At 43.1% G+C, this 18,606-nt stretch overlaps 1 protein-coding gene and 1 pseudogene across 1 annotated transcript in view; one reads left to right on the forward strand and one right to left on the reverse strand.

Moving 5' to 3' along the window:
* The window catches only part of LOC126299170 (dystrophin, isoforms A/C/F/G/H), a 2,370,611-nt gene that overhangs the window by 416,164 nt on the left and 1,935,841 nt on the right, over positions 1 to 18,606 (forward strand). The gene's annotated exons all lie outside the window — the stretch shown is intronic.
* Positions 17,817 to 17,934, reverse strand: LOC126299953 (5S ribosomal RNA; annotated as a pseudogene).

The following is an 18,606-nucleotide window of genomic DNA, read 5'->3' on the forward strand; positions in this document are numbered from 1 at the left end:
TTACACAGTTTTCGGTTAAAATGGCATGGTTCCGCTATTTCCACGAATGAAAGGACACCGATTTGACAACATTGTAAATGTCAAGAAAGAAAACGAGGGACGAACTGTCAGCCATTTCTAAAGATGACTATAAAAAAGTTTTGAACAGCGGAAGCACCGGTGGGGCAAATGTATTAGTTGTAGCGGAGAGTAGTTTGAAGGGGATAAGGTTGTTTCATAAACAGTTTAAAAATATGTAGCTTTTAAAAGGAAATCTGTTTTTTTGTTACCCCCTCGTATCTAGGAGTAACAATGCGTAGCGACCTTAAGTAGAATGACTATGTAAAACAAATAGAACGAAAAGCAGACGCCAGACTGGGATTCATAGGAAAAATCTTAAGGAAAGTGATTTATAAATCACTTGTTCGATTGATTCTTGTGTATTGTTCATCAGTGTTGGAATCTTACCAGGTTGAATTACTAGAAGAAATAGGAAAGAGTCAACCAAGAGCATGTCTGTGAAGTCTTGCAAAGTGCTGTTCAGAAGATATCTCCACCCCCTTGTACTCTTACGGATTTCTGGACAGCCCTGCAGGATTCATGGTGTCAGTTCCCTCCAGCACTACTCCAGACATTAGTCGAGTCAATGCCACGTCGTGCTGCGCCACTTTTGCATGCTCGCGGGGTCCCTACCCAATATTAGGCTTGTGTACCAGTTTATTTGGATCTTCAGTGCAATATGCAATAGTCGCAAGTTCAAATTTTAGAATCACTGACCCTTTGTCGCCTTCAGCGGCTGACCCGCATAAAAAGCGGAGGCTTTCCGTTGGATTTCACAAGCGCGTGGGTTTGTAGACTGAATTGGCAGTTACTAATTAAAGGAAATGATGGTGTAAGACTGTGTATCATTTCGTGCTTTAAGGACAGACGTAGAGCAAAATGCTTTCTTGTACTTAAATATATATTTATCTCCAAAAATATTACAGCTGAAGTAGTACAACATGATGCTTGACAGTCTATTAAATTTTTGTTTCGAGATGCGCATCGAAATATATTGTTTCTATAATGTACCTTTCCTTGTAAACTAATCAAGCAATAAAACTGGAATTTCACAGTTTACATCTGCGTAAGAGAGTAATAAAATGTGATGAACAGATTTTGGTTTAAGGTCATACTTGCTTTGAAATTAATTTTTCAGTTTTGTGTTACCTGGGACTGCTCTGTTTTTCTGAAATTGTAAAGAGCTTTTCTCAGAGAAAAGATAACGGAAGTGCTGCACAAGGTAATTCTGTAAGTAATTATAGAGAACTATGCCAAATTTCACGATGTTAACTTTTATAGTTCCTGAGAAAAGATACACTATAGCTCGAAAAAGTCAGTTGTGTCTGCTGGCACACAATCCTACCCACATATCCACTACTGACCACTAGACAGGCATCACATCTTCACAACACCCGAGGACAAAAATCCTGTTTTTGGACAACGCATCCATATAAGGTAGCTCTCATTTGTATTCTGTTTTCCCATGTACACATTTTTTCGGCAGCTCAGAATTGGCTATGTAGCTAAAAGTTGCTTTTATAACTTCTAAGACAGCCAGTGACAAACCATGTTTGTTGGTGTATGGCTTTCCACTGGCTTCTGCCTGAAGATCTCTGCACCACGATATGTCACAAACAGAATATTGATGATTATCATTTGTGGAATGTTTGTGAAAGAATATTTCCCACACGGCATGCTGCATTGTTTTCACACTGTGTAAGTTATCCATGATAGCTTTTCCATAAGCGTGAATTTCCTTGTCTATCAGTCTGTTAACACCTCCCAGTTTCTTTCCATCTTCTAGTTAATTGCCTTTCATTTCTTTCCTCAATCTGGGAAGTCTACGTCCCATTCGCTTTGAACATGCCCCTCACATTCCAGTTTTTCAATTTTAGTTTGTGAGCCCTAAGGATTCCTTCCTAAATTAGCCTTAAAAGCACTGGAATCTCCAACACCTAGATACTTCCCGTACCTAACACCATATTGTTCAACGGACCATTAGAATATTACTTTCACCCCAACTGCTTCCATCCCACCACTCAACCCTTGGTAATATTTGCTGCATATTTTCTTGTGTTCTTGCTGCCACCTTTCTTCTTCACTGCCATCATTGTTCATTCTTGTGTCACAGTGAGAGCAATATTTGTTTATTATGTGGGAGTATAAGATGTTCCCCTGTATCCACACTAATGACTGGTAGTACACATGAAGTGATGCATGGCACACAAACAGGTCTGTCTTCACTAGACAGCGTCCTTCTTCCCCTTCATTGTTAATATCTGCAGCTTGCTCAACTGCTCTCGTGCCCTCCTTACACTCAGCTTCAGGAGCACTGAGGAGTGTTCTGTTATAAATCACTGAGTCTAGTTACTGGTGCACGCATGATCGTAAAGCCACAAAACAAATGTGTGCCTACTCTGCCTACACCTAAGCACCTCGTGGCGTAACACAATATACCCACCACGTACATCTTCCCATGGAGAGCAGAAGCCTTGAACTGAACATCACATTCACATGCTTTACACTAAATATCTAGATTACTTACAATGCCAATTATGTCACTGACATCATACAGTCTACAGCCCTTTGACCCACAATTACCACATGCACGTGAAACATTAATCATATGGGCAAATATCACTGGAAAAACCGTCTTACGCACTGCACGCAACATCCTCAGTTCCTACACTAATTTTATTCCTCGATGAATACTGTGACTTCGTCGAAAATTGTTCTTCACACTTAGGAGCAGCATCTGTAACATTATTATTTTAATTTCCTGTACTTTTTACTCCTGAATTCCGACATTTCCTCACTTTGTTGAATATGCGTCCACGGTTACGATACACTTCGAATAAAACAGGTTGATATATAGAAAACTGAAAAATTGAAATAAGTTTGTAGCACGCACTACTAAAAAAGCCACACTGTAAACAAAGGAACAAGCAAAGTTAATCTTTCTCACAGCCTTCTAGATTCGTCTGGAGTTCGTTTCGATTGTGTAAACGGAAAAGTAACGCACAAAAAAATTTCTGGCGTAGAGAAGGTGTGGATCGCATCATAGAAAGATGGGACGTGGCAGGCACACACGCCCAAACAAACTTCTTTAAAACATATTTCTAGCCAGAATTCGATTATGAAACTTTGCGATATTATTCTTAAAGAATCAATCTAATAAATTACGCAATAAAAAATCGTATTGTTACGCATTCTACAGCGCTGCTTACAAGGACATATAAACTACATCCGATGATATGGAACGACGGATTACTCCAGCCAGCTCGAACATCTCCGCTGAAATGCTAACATGCGTGCGGCTGTCGTTCTATACCGGACCGGAAGCGTGTATTGCCGCTGGCGGTGGTCATTTTGAACCCAGCCTGTGATGGTCAATTGTCTCTTTATTGGTCAGTATCCATGTAACTAGTGTATGCACTTGTGTTGTTCTTTCGTGTATGCTACTACTGGTGTTACACAAGTGTCAGAGTGGGAACTTTTCAAATTGCGATATCTCATAAACGATTCGCTAGAACCCCGCAACAAACACCACTGACATTCTAATTTACCCTACTTGTAGTTCGTTAATGCCAATAGGCATTGATTGGCTGTCAATACGAGCCACTGACAACCAAGCCGTTCCGTCAAAACCGCTTGTCAACAGCACCGTTCATTCCCCCAATATTTGCGGTACAAATCTTAAGTGATTCACCCTATGTATATAGACCGCGCGTGCCTCCTAAGTGTCGTCAGGCGCATTTTCTCTTATGTTCAAAAATGGCTCTGAACACTATGCGACTCAGCTTCTGAGGTCATCATTCCCCTAGAACTTAGAACTACCTAAACCTAACTAACGTAAGGACATCACACACATCCATGCCCGAGGCAGGATTCGAACCTGCGACCGTAGCGGTCGCTACGGGCGGCTTTCTCTGATGTTTTGGCAGAATATCGCTAGAGTCAGTACAAAGAAATATTGCACATCACGTCTTTCATGCGACTACCAGTGTGGATGGAAAGCGTCCCTTTGTTTCCAGTTACGAACAAGATTACTTTTATAGTAGAAGTTTACGTGCCTATTCGATAAAAAAAATCCCAAATTAATCTGGTATGTATTAAGAGGGGCAGTAAAACACGAAGAATAACGAGTTATCCAGCAGCGGCTGAGAACCGTTGCTGCGTGGTGGTTGCAGCAGTTAGCGCGAGTCGGGGTGACGCGATCATGGCTGTATTACTAGTTACGTATAAGTGTTGTTTCTTTTCTGTTAAGACGTACCGATAAAAAGAAAATAGCAGTAAAGTAATTTTGACCGCTCTATCGAGTGGGCATTTAAAATTCCGCTTTAAAGCGACTCATTAAAGACGTGAACACAGAAGATGGCCAGAGGATTCTCAGGTGAGACATGCTGTATATACAAATTACTAAAAAGCCAGCTGGAAGTAGGGATAGGAAAGACCGACGGGTTAAAGCACATACGCGTATTTTAGTTGTGAATAATGAATATTTTTCAGTATTTATTTTGTCTCGGTTGTAACAGACGTTTTTTATTTTTTACTAAAAACCGAATTTTTTAAAAAAGCTTAATACCAATTAGCCATAGCAACAGTACTAATATTTTTCGTTTTTAAACAATCTCTTTTTAAAAAAGGAGTAAATTTTTAATAAAATTTGCGTTTGTTTTAAATACTGCGTTGTTATAGAAAACTGTAATAAGAATGCCGGCAGAAACGAGCAACAAACACATGACATAAGCACTGGTACGGCGTTGCTGAGGCAATAATAACCCTAAATATCGGCACTCGATAGTCCGTATCGATATCGATAAACCGTAGGAGAAAAATCGCATATACCTCTCGGAAAAATTATCGATATATCGATATCCTATAGGCCGCGCGGGATTAGCGGAGCGGGCTAAGGCGCTGCAGTGATGGACTGTGCGGCTGGTTCCGGCCGAGGTTCGAGTCATCTCTCGGGCATGGGTGTGTGTGTTTGTCCTTAGGATAATTTAGGTTAAGTAGTGTGTAAACTTAGGCACTGATGATCTTAGCAGTTAAGTCCCATAAGGTTTCACACACATTTGAACGATATCCTATTGACAGTCCTACTGCCAAGATTAGACGGACTACGCTATCTTTTATTTGTCTATTTAATGCAATACTTCTACGTATCTTGAAACTGAGCGAGTTAACATTCACCAGTCTTTGTTCGATTTCTGCGTTTATTACAGGAAATAATCGGAGTAAAGAACCGAAAATGAGTTTTTAGCGCTCTGTATGAAAATCACTGACTGTGCTGTGTACAGTCTGTGGCTGATTTGCATTGTTGGAATATCTGCTATTGTAGTGTTGGGCAGTTGGATGTGAACAATGCGTAGCGTTGCGCAGTTGGAGGTGAGCCGCCAGGAGTGGTGGATGTGGGGAGAGAGATGGCAGAATTTTGGAGGCGGACGATCTGGACGTGTGTCCGTCAGAAAAAGGAAATTTGTAAGACTGGATGTTATGAACTGATATATAATGACTTTTGACCACTATTTAGGTAAATACATTGTTTGTTGTCTATCAAAATCTTTCATTTGGTAACTATGCCTATCAGTAGTTAGTGCCTTCAGTAGTTTGAATCTTTTATTTAGCTGGTAGTATTGGCGCTCGCTGTATTGCAGTAGTTTGAGTAACTAAGATTTTTGTGAGGTAAGTGATTCATGAAAAGTATAAATTATTGTTAGCGGGGGCCATACTTTTGTAGGGATTATTGAAAGTCAGATTGCGTTGCGCTAAAAATATTGTGTGTCAGTTTAGTGGTGATCAGAATAAGTAAAGAGAAAAATTTCTAGGACGTTCAGCTTTGCTCAGATGTTTGAAAATCAAATAACGTAGGAGGTTTACCAGCACAGTAATTCATAAATTTTTCTGAGGGGATGTTTCAAATGGCGTGGAGAAAAAACGATATAACCGAAAACCGGTTTTCACTTAAGACTTCCGGGCTGATAGGCCGTGGTCGCAGTATAAAACTCTCTCCAACTGCGGGAAACATCCTCGGAGGTAAAGCGGCGAACTCTGAGGATGTCTCCCGCAGTTGGAGACGAAACGTCAGGAGAGAGTTTTATACTTCGACCACGGCCTATCAGCGCGGAAGTTGTAAGTGAAGACAATACCGGCCGTGAAAGCTTACATTGTATGAACCAAAACCGGTTGTTTAAGCGATAACCGCCATTCCTAGTGGGAAAACCTATGGTTGTAGTATTCGAAGTTATAAGTGCAAACAATGGTGACAGTTGAAATCAGTACTGGACCTGGTGGCGTACTCAGGTAGCCTCGTATTGAAGGCAACTGGACGTGAAACATAGGGTATTCGAGTCCCGGTCTGTCTCAAATTGTTAATAATCAGGGCATTTCCTTAACATTTCCTTGCGTGTACTGTATTGGCGCCGGTTTTTCCTGTTATCACTTGACGGCACCGCGTATTCGTGTATTTGATCCCAATCGTACGGTTGGTGTGTGTGTGTGTGGCGCGCGCCGCCTGCGCTCCGGGGCTCGCACTGATGTGGCAACGCCTCCCCCTCCTACTCGCTGCTCCCCTCTTCTCCGCGCTACCGAGGAAACCGCCGCCCTTCCACCGACTCACAATTAAGCCATTTTCGATTAGCATTGTAATAACATCGTCCAGGGATTGTACGCAGAAATCCGCGGTGCTGGGCTGACGACGTCATCCAAATACTCTGGTGCCGCTCGTTGAGGGTGCCGAAAGCAAGTGTTACGTGACGAACGGAATGGGGAACAGTTGACAAGACCGCATCTGGGTACTGTAACTGATGTGAAAGTACGCAGATCCGTTGGAATTTGTGGCCGTATACCTAACCTGAGCACCAACGTCTCTAACGAGTGGGCCTCGTAGAAGGAGATTCCGGTCAGTGTAACATCATACGCTGTTCTACTTACAAGCGTGAATCAAGAAATCAGTTGGTACCACTGACTGGCCGCCTTCTCCTGTTCCCTTCGCGAATAGCGCTTAGCAACGGCGATTGTCAGTCAGCCACTGTATTAGCTGTAATTTCTGGAATTATCTCGTTGTCATTTCGCGAGAAGTGTGCGAGGACGTGTCCGATTCTTTCCGGAACGAACTCTCTCGAAATTTCAGTAGTAAACCTCTCCGTCCTCCACTAAACAGCAACGGTCCTATCATACTTCCCTGTGGTACTCCGGATATTACCTTTACATCTGTCGATTCCGTTCCGTTAAGAGGGACGTGTTGAGTTCTATCTGCAAGAGTTAATTACTTAACTTTCATGTTATTATGGTTAACAAAAAAAATCAGTTGAGAAAAGAAAAACATGTAAAAAATGAATATATGAATATCGTAAGGTATTTATAGAGAGAGAGAGAGAGAGAGAGAGAGAGAGAGAGAGAGAGGCAAGGGGAGAGGAGACGGTGAGAAAGAAAATGTGAGCACTGAGAAACAACAGTGAATCAGTGGGATGTGTTTACTAGCGTCTAGACGGTAGCATCTCGAACTGTCGCTGCATATTGCAGCCCGGCTGCTCAACTTCCGATCGCGTAAATTATGAAGGTACTTTGCGCCTCGCCAACCGTAAACGTGACGCTCTGTTTCGCTGGCTCGCACTACTTCATAGTGCACGAGTTCTCAGTACAAGTCTCAGTACGAGATCTGGCTGCACGACGCACGTTACGAGTCGATTGCTTCAGAAAACCGACAAAAGTGAGCCCGAGCGATCTTGCTGGGTGCTATCTAAGAATGAACACGGTAGGACGATAGTGTCGTGGTTGGCACTGTTTTCTATCGCCACCCTCAGTGGCTACTTTTCAACAAAGCAAAGGTATGCTTGCGTCTGCAACATCGTCCTTCATACATCTTGGTAAAAGTTAATCATTATTAATGGAATGGAGTTACATCTAGATTTAAAAAAAAAATTGGCTAAATGCGATTAGCGCACTGAGGGATCGGTATAAACTTAATTATGTTTATAGACTTTACATCCATTCCGGGAATAGTGAAGCCAACGATTTTTGCATGCAATCGACATCAATACTGGAACGATATCGGACCCAGGGATGCCAAAGCTTTCGAGAACTCAAGTTTATAGTCGGATAACAAATGACAAAAGAAATATTCTTCGTGTGATACAATCACAGATTAACGATTTTTGGCTTTTTTCGTTTGGTTGTAGTGTGAAACCTTTCTTCTTGGCAAATTTTATGATTTTAGACTAATGGGTACTACCTTGCAGATTTTGATGGGTGAGCTTGTGAGTATCAAAATATATGAGACATAAATGCATTGGCTTAGAAGCTTCACATTTTTACATCGCCAAGCGACCGCCAGCCTAAATACGTGAAATTAATTTCAACTTGATACGTCCACACGTTCCTGACAAAAAGGGGTTTTCAAAAGTCAGACGCACAGACATATAGACAGACAAAGGGATACTGTATGAGTTCCGTTTTTATCAGTTGAGGTTCGGAACCCTAAAAACCACAAAATACCATAATAGTTGAAGCAAAACATTAAATTTGCGTCTCTGTCTTGCTTCGAGAACACGAAATGTACTTTATTGAGAATCTTAGCATTAATATATCAAAAATGTATTCGCCGAGCACGATATTAGATTTAATTTTGGTCATGAAATTACATTTAAAATTTGCCCCGCTTTGGATGTCAAACTACACGTTGTTTGTGTGCCGGTTATAAAGGCCACCAGCCACGCACTCTCCGATAAACTAACTCTTTCTGACTTTATTATTAGATCATTATTTTTAAGTGAGGTGAAGATGATGAACTGGAGTGGACAAAATGACTTCAAAATTACTTCTACGAAACTTAGGTGGCGGATATTTTTGGGCGCTGAAGGCACATACCTGAATCTGTTAAATGAAAAAAATAAAAAATAAAAACAGGATTTAATAAGGAAAATCACAACTACCTATATAAACACAAATTCTGATGCAAATCATCGCTACAAAACTGATAATCCGTCAGGGCCATAAACAGCGTGGTAATTGAAAGTGTTGTCGAGCAAGAGAAATCAGTCCACTGCAGTGGTACGCACCTAGTTAATTTGAATACTGCGGAGTGGCTGGATCATTTGTTGGGGCTTCACTTCCGACGTCAGACGGTGGCGCTTCACGTTGACAGGCGGCGGACAGTGAGGGGGGAGGGGGGGGGGGGAGGAGCTGCGAGGAGACTCTTGTAGTTGTCGGTTCTCTTCTCGCACCAAGACACTTTTTTTCTGCTACCAAAGATCAAATTTCTCCTTCCCACATTCCTGCTGCATTCCACCTAACTTTCGGAAGATCGTTCCACGAAGGGGGACATACCGCATCGTAATTTTTCTGGAAAAATTCCTCGCGAATCGTGTCTCCGGTTGGGTGCACACCCGGTTTCTCTATGCTTCAAGCGGTTGTAGCTTCGTGACACCTCAGTTCCCAGTGCGTGCCGTGCTGAAGGAGCTACATCCACAAGTGTGCTCCGCAAGTCGCTGTACTGTGTGAATTCAGGTTTTCCTTGCGGATTGTTGCCGGCTGCAAGCACCGTCCAGATTTTGCAATGTTTCTGCTAGCTGACCTGTCGGAAACCTTAGACGATATCGGCTCCACTGAGAACAGCAACAACTTACCTTGCTCAAATCTTGCAAAGTCGTTACGGGCTACCGGGCAGGCTGCACATTAGCGTAGAGTACTTTGTATCATTATTATCGAATTCCCGTCTTATTGGATTAGCGTCCTATTCGCGAATCCGATTCCTATTCGCATCCTAGGACTTTCTACCCTATTGGATGAGCGAGGTAAAATGGCTTCCTACAGGCCTATATAGACGGCCTAACCTTAACCTCCCTGACGTTGTTTTCGCGATATGATGGTGGTACAAGCTTCCTCGAATAACTGTTTTCTATATGTAGCAACAGAATCTGGGAGAACAAAGTCATTTTTCTTCCAAAGATTTCCATTTAAGTTCTCCCAGCATGCCTGTTTTAATTTCATATGGGTTATACCGACATACTACACACATTAAAAAAATTTTGCATCACCTCCTGAAAATAGATGTTGACTGTGGATATTGTATCACAGACACAGTCCTTTTGATTGTTCATAGATGTCACTAAACCCGAAGAAAAAAGTAAACAACTATGCTGAGCAGCGGCTATTAGACGGAAGGAGTCCGACAGCCGATCAGTTCCAGTACCCGGAAGGAGGTACACGGCTCGTGTTGTCTGTAGTTCAACCATGCGTATACGGTCAATACCGCGGTTCGATCGCGTCCGCATTGTTACTTTGTGCCAGGAGTCTCGGAGTTAACCAAAGTGATGTTTTCCGGAGACGGAGGACATACAGAGAGACAGAAACTGTCGATGACATGCCTCGCTCAGGCCGCCAGAGGGCTACTACTGCAGTGGATTATGGCTCGGAGGAACCCAAACAGCAACGCCACCATGTTGAATAATGCTTTTCGTGCAGTCACAGGACGTCGTGTTACGACTCAAACTGTGCGCAATAGGCTGCATGATGCGCAACTCCAATCCCGACGTCCATGACGAGGTCCACCTTTGCAACCACGACACCATGCAGCGCGGCACAGATGGGCCCAACAACATGCCGAATAGACCGCTCAGGATTGGCATCACGTTCTCTTCACTGATGAGTATGACAATCGTCGGAGACGTGTTTGGAGGCTGCCCAGTCAGGCTGGATGTTTTACACACACAGTCCAGCGATGGCAGCAAGGTGGAGGTTCCCTTATGTTTTCGGTTGGCATTATGTGGGGCCGTCGTACGCCGCTGGTAGTCATGGAACACACCGTAACGGCTGTACAATACGTGAATGCCATCCTCCGACCGATAGTGCAACCATATCGGCAGCATATTGCCGAGGCATTCGTCTTCATGGACGACAATTCGCGCCCCCATCGTGCACATCTTGTGAATGACTTCCTTCAGGATAACGACATCGCTCGGCTAGTGACCAGCATGTTCTCCAGACATGAACCCTATCGAATATGCCTGGGATAGATTGAAAAGGGCTGTTTGCGGATGACGTGGCCCACCAACCACTCTGAGGGATCTACGCCGAATCGCCGTTAAGGAGTGGGATAAACTGGACCAATAGTGCCTTGACGAACTTGTGGATAGTATGCCACGACGAATACAGGCATGCATCAGTGCAAGAGGACGTGCTACTGGGTATTAGAGGTACCGGTGCATATAGCAGTCTGGACCACCACCTCCGAAGGTCTCGCTGTATGGTGGTACAACATGGAATGTGTGGTTTTCATGAACAATAAAAAGGGTGGAAATGATGTTGATATTCATCTATATTCCAATTTTCTGTACAGGTTCCGGAATTTTCGGAACCGAGGTGATGCAAACTTTATTTTTGGATTTGTGTATATGGTTCCAGTACAGCCTCTCTCTGAATTGTCAGATGTGACTTTTTGTATCTTTGAGAATGCGGGTCTCTTCTTGCGCCCTTAAGCTTTAATGTTATTTGATGTTAAAACGTTGCCAAACGCCATGTCTTTTTTTATTCCAAGATATACGTGAACAAAATTTTGTTAACGCTTGCAGATGTGATCCATCTATGTAAGGAAATAAAAAGCTGTTTTGTGTGTTTTTTCAACGAAGCTTCTTCAGTGGTCTCTAATTAATGTTTCTTTTATATATCTAAAACTGCGATATGTAATGATTCCAGATAATTCTCGTATTGATAGCTGATAAACAAGTCTTTGGAGCTCAAGTTCCATAAAGTTAAATTACTGCTCTGGTTATATTTACAATTGTGTGACATTATTCCGTATTCCTTTTCGAACACATTTCAATTGAACACTTCACCTACACTTGAATACTGCTTGTGTGTTTACTATATATAGTGTAGCCAGCTGTAGCCCTGTGTTTTCTGTTCGTATTTCGTCTTTTGTTTGTGTTTATGTTTTAATTTGGTATTGATTTGTTTGTTGTGTGTATGTTTTATTGTGTGTGGCGTGACCTGATCTGGGAAAAGGAGCTTTTTGAGTAGAGGAATAATTCTTTTTAGTGTCTGTATTGTGAGATTAAGTTATTATTGAGTCTGGTTATACAGCTAGATTTTTGGGTCTCCAACAACCACAAATTTAAATTGCGATCAGGTAGAACAAAACCATCACTCTATGCTAGTGGTATACACACAATCACATGCAACAGCTGTAATAATTTCTACATAGATGAGAGCAGAGAAACTTTCTCACACGGTTTAAACAAAACATTTTAAATAGCGATAACAACCAGTCGAAATGTTTTCTCCACCGAAAAGAACGTCAACACACGATAGATACAACTTAACTCGCATTGCAGTACTTCATAAAATTCCGAAGGGCTCTTCCACGAACATTCTCGAGGAACTTGAAATTTATGTAGACATAATAAACCAACCGCAAGGCACACTGAACAATTAGATAGATCTTAAACGTCAGTACTATTTAAAAATTATTTAAATACTCGAAAAAGAAAACGGATAAATTCAAAGCGCAGTGCATAGCCAAATATGAACCACATTAAAATAAAACCTTAACGCCGTTGCTCATACATACTGTGGAAATGTATGTCCGAGTGTCAGTGCAATTGGTAAGAGAATGTCATAAGTTACGAAAAATTATCGAAAATAGAAGTTAACAAAGCCATACACGTCAAATAAGAAACGCCTATCCAGCAAACACGTACAAATTAATTGCACCTACGATCGCTATGAACATAGCTACTACGAACATATAGCAACTGTAGAAATATGCGTACCCAAATAATGTGTGTATCAACTGTATAACAGTGCTTATACTTCGTAAACATGGAATTGTAGATGCAAAACTGACAAATTACTGTCTTAACAAATTAATTACTAGCTTAAATCAGTAAACACAGAACGATAGTCAAAATAGAGTTGCCAGCGATGTTCTATGTCCATCAGCCCATCTAGACAATATAAAAGGTCAACGGAATTTCCCTTTACAAACGACTAGTACTTGTAGGAGAGACTGAGTAGACAATATTTTTAATTGACGTACCGTTTCCGTGCTACAGCCCTTTGAAAACATGATTGCTAGGTAGGTACGCAACGGGTAAGTCATGGTGGAACGTGGATATGTCGGATCAGCTGATGTCATTTGACGTCCATCCTACCTCTCTCACCTGCTTCGGAAGTCATCCACGTGTCTGCGAGTGTTAGAAGAACACGGGCGAGCACACGCTTGCAAAATACACAAGAGATGATCTCTCTGTTATGGTGAAGCTCATGGTAATGGAAGAGCTGCTCGTCGCCTTTATCAAGATTTCTCCACAGTTTTCGGCTCCATCGCATACCATTTTTGCCACAATTACGCAACGGCTTCGGGGAAGGGTACGTTCACCGTTAGCAGACGTGATTGCGGCACTCCGAGGAGACCCAGCAAACCCGATTTGGAAGAGGCTGTACTGCATCACGTTGAAGAGACCCCATCAACGAGTACACGAGCATTTTTCTTTGGCTACTAATGAGTGGAACTGTAAAACAAGTGATGTACTAGGGCACGCCTGATCAATTATTTTTAGAAGTGGTCGCATTACCAACATGTTTCGAAAACGGCCGTCGCGCCCTATTCGAAATATTATGTACTCACTCCCTTGTAGCAGTCCTAGAAGTTTATAACGGCAATTTCCGAACAACCAGTGTACGTAAGTAGCAGCCCACGCTCAATATTCTAGTATAGCATAAAAATGGATAGTGAAAATGTCACTCGCATTATACCGCAGGTCACTCGATAATGGTAATTTAGCCGAAACAGATCTTTAGTGAAAATGAAAGAAATAAAAATTATTATGATACAGCAATGTGTCTGGACAATCCTTACAAATGGTCCGGTTATGTTATTCTGCGCCGGTCGGGGTGGCCGAGCGGTTCTAGGCGCTACAGTCTGGAACCGCGCGACCGCTACGGTCGCAGGTTCGAATCCTGCCACGGGCATGGATGTGTGTGATGTCCTTAGGTTAGTTAGGTTTAAGTAGTTCTATTTTCTAGGGGACTGATGACCTGAGATGTAAAGTCCCATGATGCTCAGAGCCATTTGAACCATTTATGAACATACACGAAGCCCCTTCATATAAGCGCAAGAAACGGGAAAGAAAGACCTTTAAAGTGGTCATAGATGAGTGATAATGCAGAGTAACTGTGCGAGACCATACTAAAAGCTAAATTCTGCTACTTGCGAATAAGAATGCTTTCTCCGACGACTCGTGCCATCTCTGACGGAGCAGACAACTTTTGTTCCCCTGCAGTGTAGCGCCCATTGACCTCAGGTAGCTGAGCTGAGGACTGTAAAAATAAATGAAACGCGGCCGAGAGTGGTGTTTGGCGGACGGCGGCTCGCAGTGATGAGCAGCGGAGGATGGGGAGGAGGTAACGTGTGATATGTGGGCTGGCGGCTTCGTTAGCCGGCGGGCCGCGGCTGGGGGAGCGCCGCCCTTTGTGTGTTTCCTTCTCCCTGCTGCTGCTGCCTGCTTCTCACACACTATGAATCACCGAGCAGTACTTGCCTGCCGTCACTTCCCCGTTCAAAGAATATTCTCTCACCAATAACATCTATTTTCTCTCATTGCGCCATGCTACTGACCGTGGTGTCGCAATGGACTCGCATTCGGGAGGACGGCAGTTCAAATCCCAGGGTGGTCATGAAGATTTAGATATCCCGTAGTTTCACCGAATAACTTTAAGAAAATACTTGAATGGTTCCCGTGAAAAGGACAGGACCAGTTTTTTCCCCAAGCTGAGTTTGTGCTACATGTGTAATGAACTAGTTGACGGACGTTAATTCCTTATCTTCCTTTCTTTATCATTGTGCTATGCCTTTTCGTAAATACAACGGCGAATCTGAATAGTAACTACGGTTTTCACACTCAGGGGAGGTGTGTGTGAAATCTTATGGGACTTGACTACTAAGGTCATCAGTCCCTAAGCTTACACACTACTTAACCTAAATTATCCTAAGGACAAACACACACATCCATGCCCGAGGGAGGACTCGAACCTCCGCCGGGACCAGTCGCACAGTCCATGACAGAAGCGCGTAAGACCGCGCGGCTAATCCCTCGCGGCCACACTCGGGGGAAAGCGTGAACGTAGCGAAATCTACTTGTACTACGAAGGGCGTCCAATAAGTAATGAAACACAATTTTTTCGGCCAGTTTTGGTTGAAAAAGTGCGCAAATTGTGAGACGTCGTGGAATATTCCCGCTTAAGCGCCTATAGTTCCACGAAGTTCCGATAGGTGGCGGCGATATACAGCCTTCAACAGGACGTCTGTAACGGAGATGCGTTCAAGCAGAGACCTCTCATCGACTTTCTTTTAGTGGAAAACCAGAGCATCACAGATACACATAGGCGTCTGCAGAATGTCTACGGAGACCTAGCACTGAGAAAAAGCACTGTACGTCGTTGGGCGAGGCGTTTGTCATCATCCCAAACCTGTCCCTCCCGCGTGCCAGCAGCTGTGACTCTGCAATGCTGGAAAATGTTCGTCGCCACAACAATGCAAACGAAGTTCTCCTTCTCCGTGGCAACACAAGGCCTCACACAACACTGCATACCCGAGACGAGCTCACAAAACTTAATTGGAGTGTTCTTGGTCATCTATCCTACAACCCGGATCTCGCACCTTCCAACTTCCACCTGTTTGACCCAATGAAGGGTACATTCCGCGTGAAACAGTAGTTGAGTAATGGGGAGGTTACTGATGTCGTTAGACGTTTGATTCGTCGTCGACCAGTAGAGTGGTACCATGTGGGCGTACAGGCCTTCCCAGTAAGATAGCGTGAGGCCGTCGCGTTGGGCGGAGATTATGTTGAAAAATGAGGTTTTGTAGCCAGATGACTGGGGAATACTACAGTGTACTGGAATCCTGAATAAAACCAATCTGCTTTCAGAAAAAAAGGGTTGCATTACTTATTGAACGCCGCTCGTAGACACCAATATGAAGCTCGCAACAATAGGCATCCGTTAGTGGTGGAAGAACAAACAGCGTGGCATATTGAGTGCCGGCGTGGTTTTGCTTCCACCCAAGTCCGATAGCCCGTGACAAATTTCACAGAGAAATAGTGAAATCATTTGATCGTCTCCTGTGAAGCACTTAGGATAACCACCTGTTGTCTGTGATGAAAAACTCCCTCGTCGAGAGTATCGAAATCGACGAGACCTATGAAGATACCGCCGCATCGTAGGTTCGTCCAGGCAGGTGTCAAAGATGGATGTTTTCATAAGCATTCCCATCGGTACGATAAACGTCTTTCTGTCACAGCAAACAGTGCTGAGCAGTACATTAGGGTTGTAACTCTAATACGTTCGGTGAGAAATTCGTTCAATGTAGTCTTAGTTCAAATGGCACTAAGCACTATGGGACTTAGCATCTGAGGTCATCATTCCCCTAGACTTATAACTACTTAAACCTAACTAACCTAAGGACATCACACACGTCCGTGCCAGAGGCAGGATTCGAACCTGCGATCGCAGCAGCAGAGCGATTCCGGACCGAAGCGCCCAGAACCGCTCGGCCACAGCGGCCGGCGTTGTCTTAGTAATCAAAGGGATGTTAATTAGCGAAACGCTTTCGCTACTGGCGTCTCCGAGCTATATCCTACTGTTGACGTATTCAGGACTCATCTTTTTTTTGGTTGTGGGTTCGTATAAAAATTTAAAAAGTACTGCGTTGTAACTCTTCACAACTAAAATTACTTTATTTGCAAACTCCATGAGTGCGATTTCATGCTTTATTGCACTTTAGCATATGTCATAATTAAAAAAAAAAATCGGATGGTTTGTTAGCTGGCATTGTCACATGGTCCATCTCCAGTGGCTAATTGTATAACGTTTCTGGCATCCTTTGTACGTATAGGAGCACATCACTGTAAATATTTGCCAGTTGAAAGCAACTGGACGTCTAGTACGTCACGTCTGGTAACATTTAAAGGTTTGTTAGCACATTTGGGGGACAGATTTAAGTCAGAAGCATCTAAATGAAGGTAGATTAGCGCTTACGTTCCCTTCGATGACGAAGTCATTAGAGTTAGGGCAAATTCTCGGATACAGAATGAGCCGCGATTAAAACTGGCCTCTCTTGTTCAAATGAAACTTTACGGTATCGTTAAGCTCGGTCTAGGGAAATCGAGGAAAACCTAAACCATGATTAGAGGAGGGTGATTAGCATCCCGTGTGCCAACCGCTCCGCCAACTCTCTCAGCCTTAGTCCGAAATAAAGGTTGCTACCAAAACCTGTAGATTTTAAATCTTTGTTTGCTTAGCGCCTATTTCTGTTGGTTTTTCGAACTGCTATACTAAAGCAGCTACCATTTTTTTCCTTTGTCACCACGTGGTATACACGTTATTTCACAGAAAAAAATTACTTTGACTGATTCTTACCAATATACATACGTACTTCATGGGCGCACACATCGCATGAGGAGGAAAACAGCATGGCACCAATGCTAGTGTCCCGGAACAAAATGCAAACGCTCCTGCTGATGACCGTAAAATTAGAGCACTTAACTGTGGATGGTTTTAAGCAGGTCATCGTGGCTTTTTTCATTCTTATAGTGATAAACAAACGAACTCCGCCGGAACAGACCTTGAAGGCCCAACAGTACCGACCGGGCGCAGTGTCTTCAGTCCGTAGGCGTAGCCGGGTGCGGATATAGAGGGGCATGTGGTCAGCACACCGCTCTCCCTGCCGTGATCGATGTTGCTACTTCTCAATCAAGTAGCTCCTCAATTAGCCTCACAAGGGCTGAGTGTATTCTGCTTGCCAACAGCACTCGGCAGTCTCGGATCGTGACCACCCAAGTGCTAACAAAGCCCGACAGCGCTTAACTTTGGTGATCTGACGTGAACCGGTGTTACCACTGCGGCAAGACCGTTGGCATTCTTATAGTAATAGTTGTTGCAAATTACCTTTGGGTTTTTTGTTCTAGAGAATTTGATCAAAGTGCCGGATACATAACAGCTCAACTCTGCTAACACATCGAATGCTCTGTAAAGAATTCTCCCCTATTGCTCCACGAATCCTTTTGGTGTACACTTACTTGCTAACTGCTGGATTACTATAATTTTATCTTGGAACTCTTCCATTTGGTCCGTGTTTGCATAGAAAAACAACAATATCAGAAGTTGAGTCCGCCTTGATGCAAAACACCTTGTTATATGTTTAATTTCTTTTTTCATAGCCTCTCTCGCCACATGCGATACACCTCTCGCGACACGCGCGAACGGCAAGATGGCGTAATACCCGCGAGCCAAAACAAAGTGCGAAAGTTTTGTTTTGTGTATATAAAAGCGTCTCCACACCATCCAACGAACGTAAGTACACAAATAGCTAAGTAACAGTTTCATTACACTGCATTCCACAACGCTGCTGCAATCCCAAGAGTATATTGCTGACATACACAGTTCACCTTCAGTATTTGTTTACTAACAGCCGCTCATACAGTTTGCAGATGACATGATGTTCGTGAATAAAAACGGTGACATAAGCACGGAGTAAATATATTGCAGACAGCAAAAATAATGCTCAAAAACATTATGTAACTTGCAATA

This window comes from Schistocerca gregaria, chromosome X (assembly GCF_023897955.1).
Source record: "Schistocerca gregaria isolate iqSchGreg1 chromosome X, iqSchGreg1.2, whole genome shotgun sequence".
Taxonomy (NCBI): Eukaryota; Metazoa; Arthropoda; class Insecta; order Orthoptera; family Acrididae; genus Schistocerca; species Schistocerca gregaria.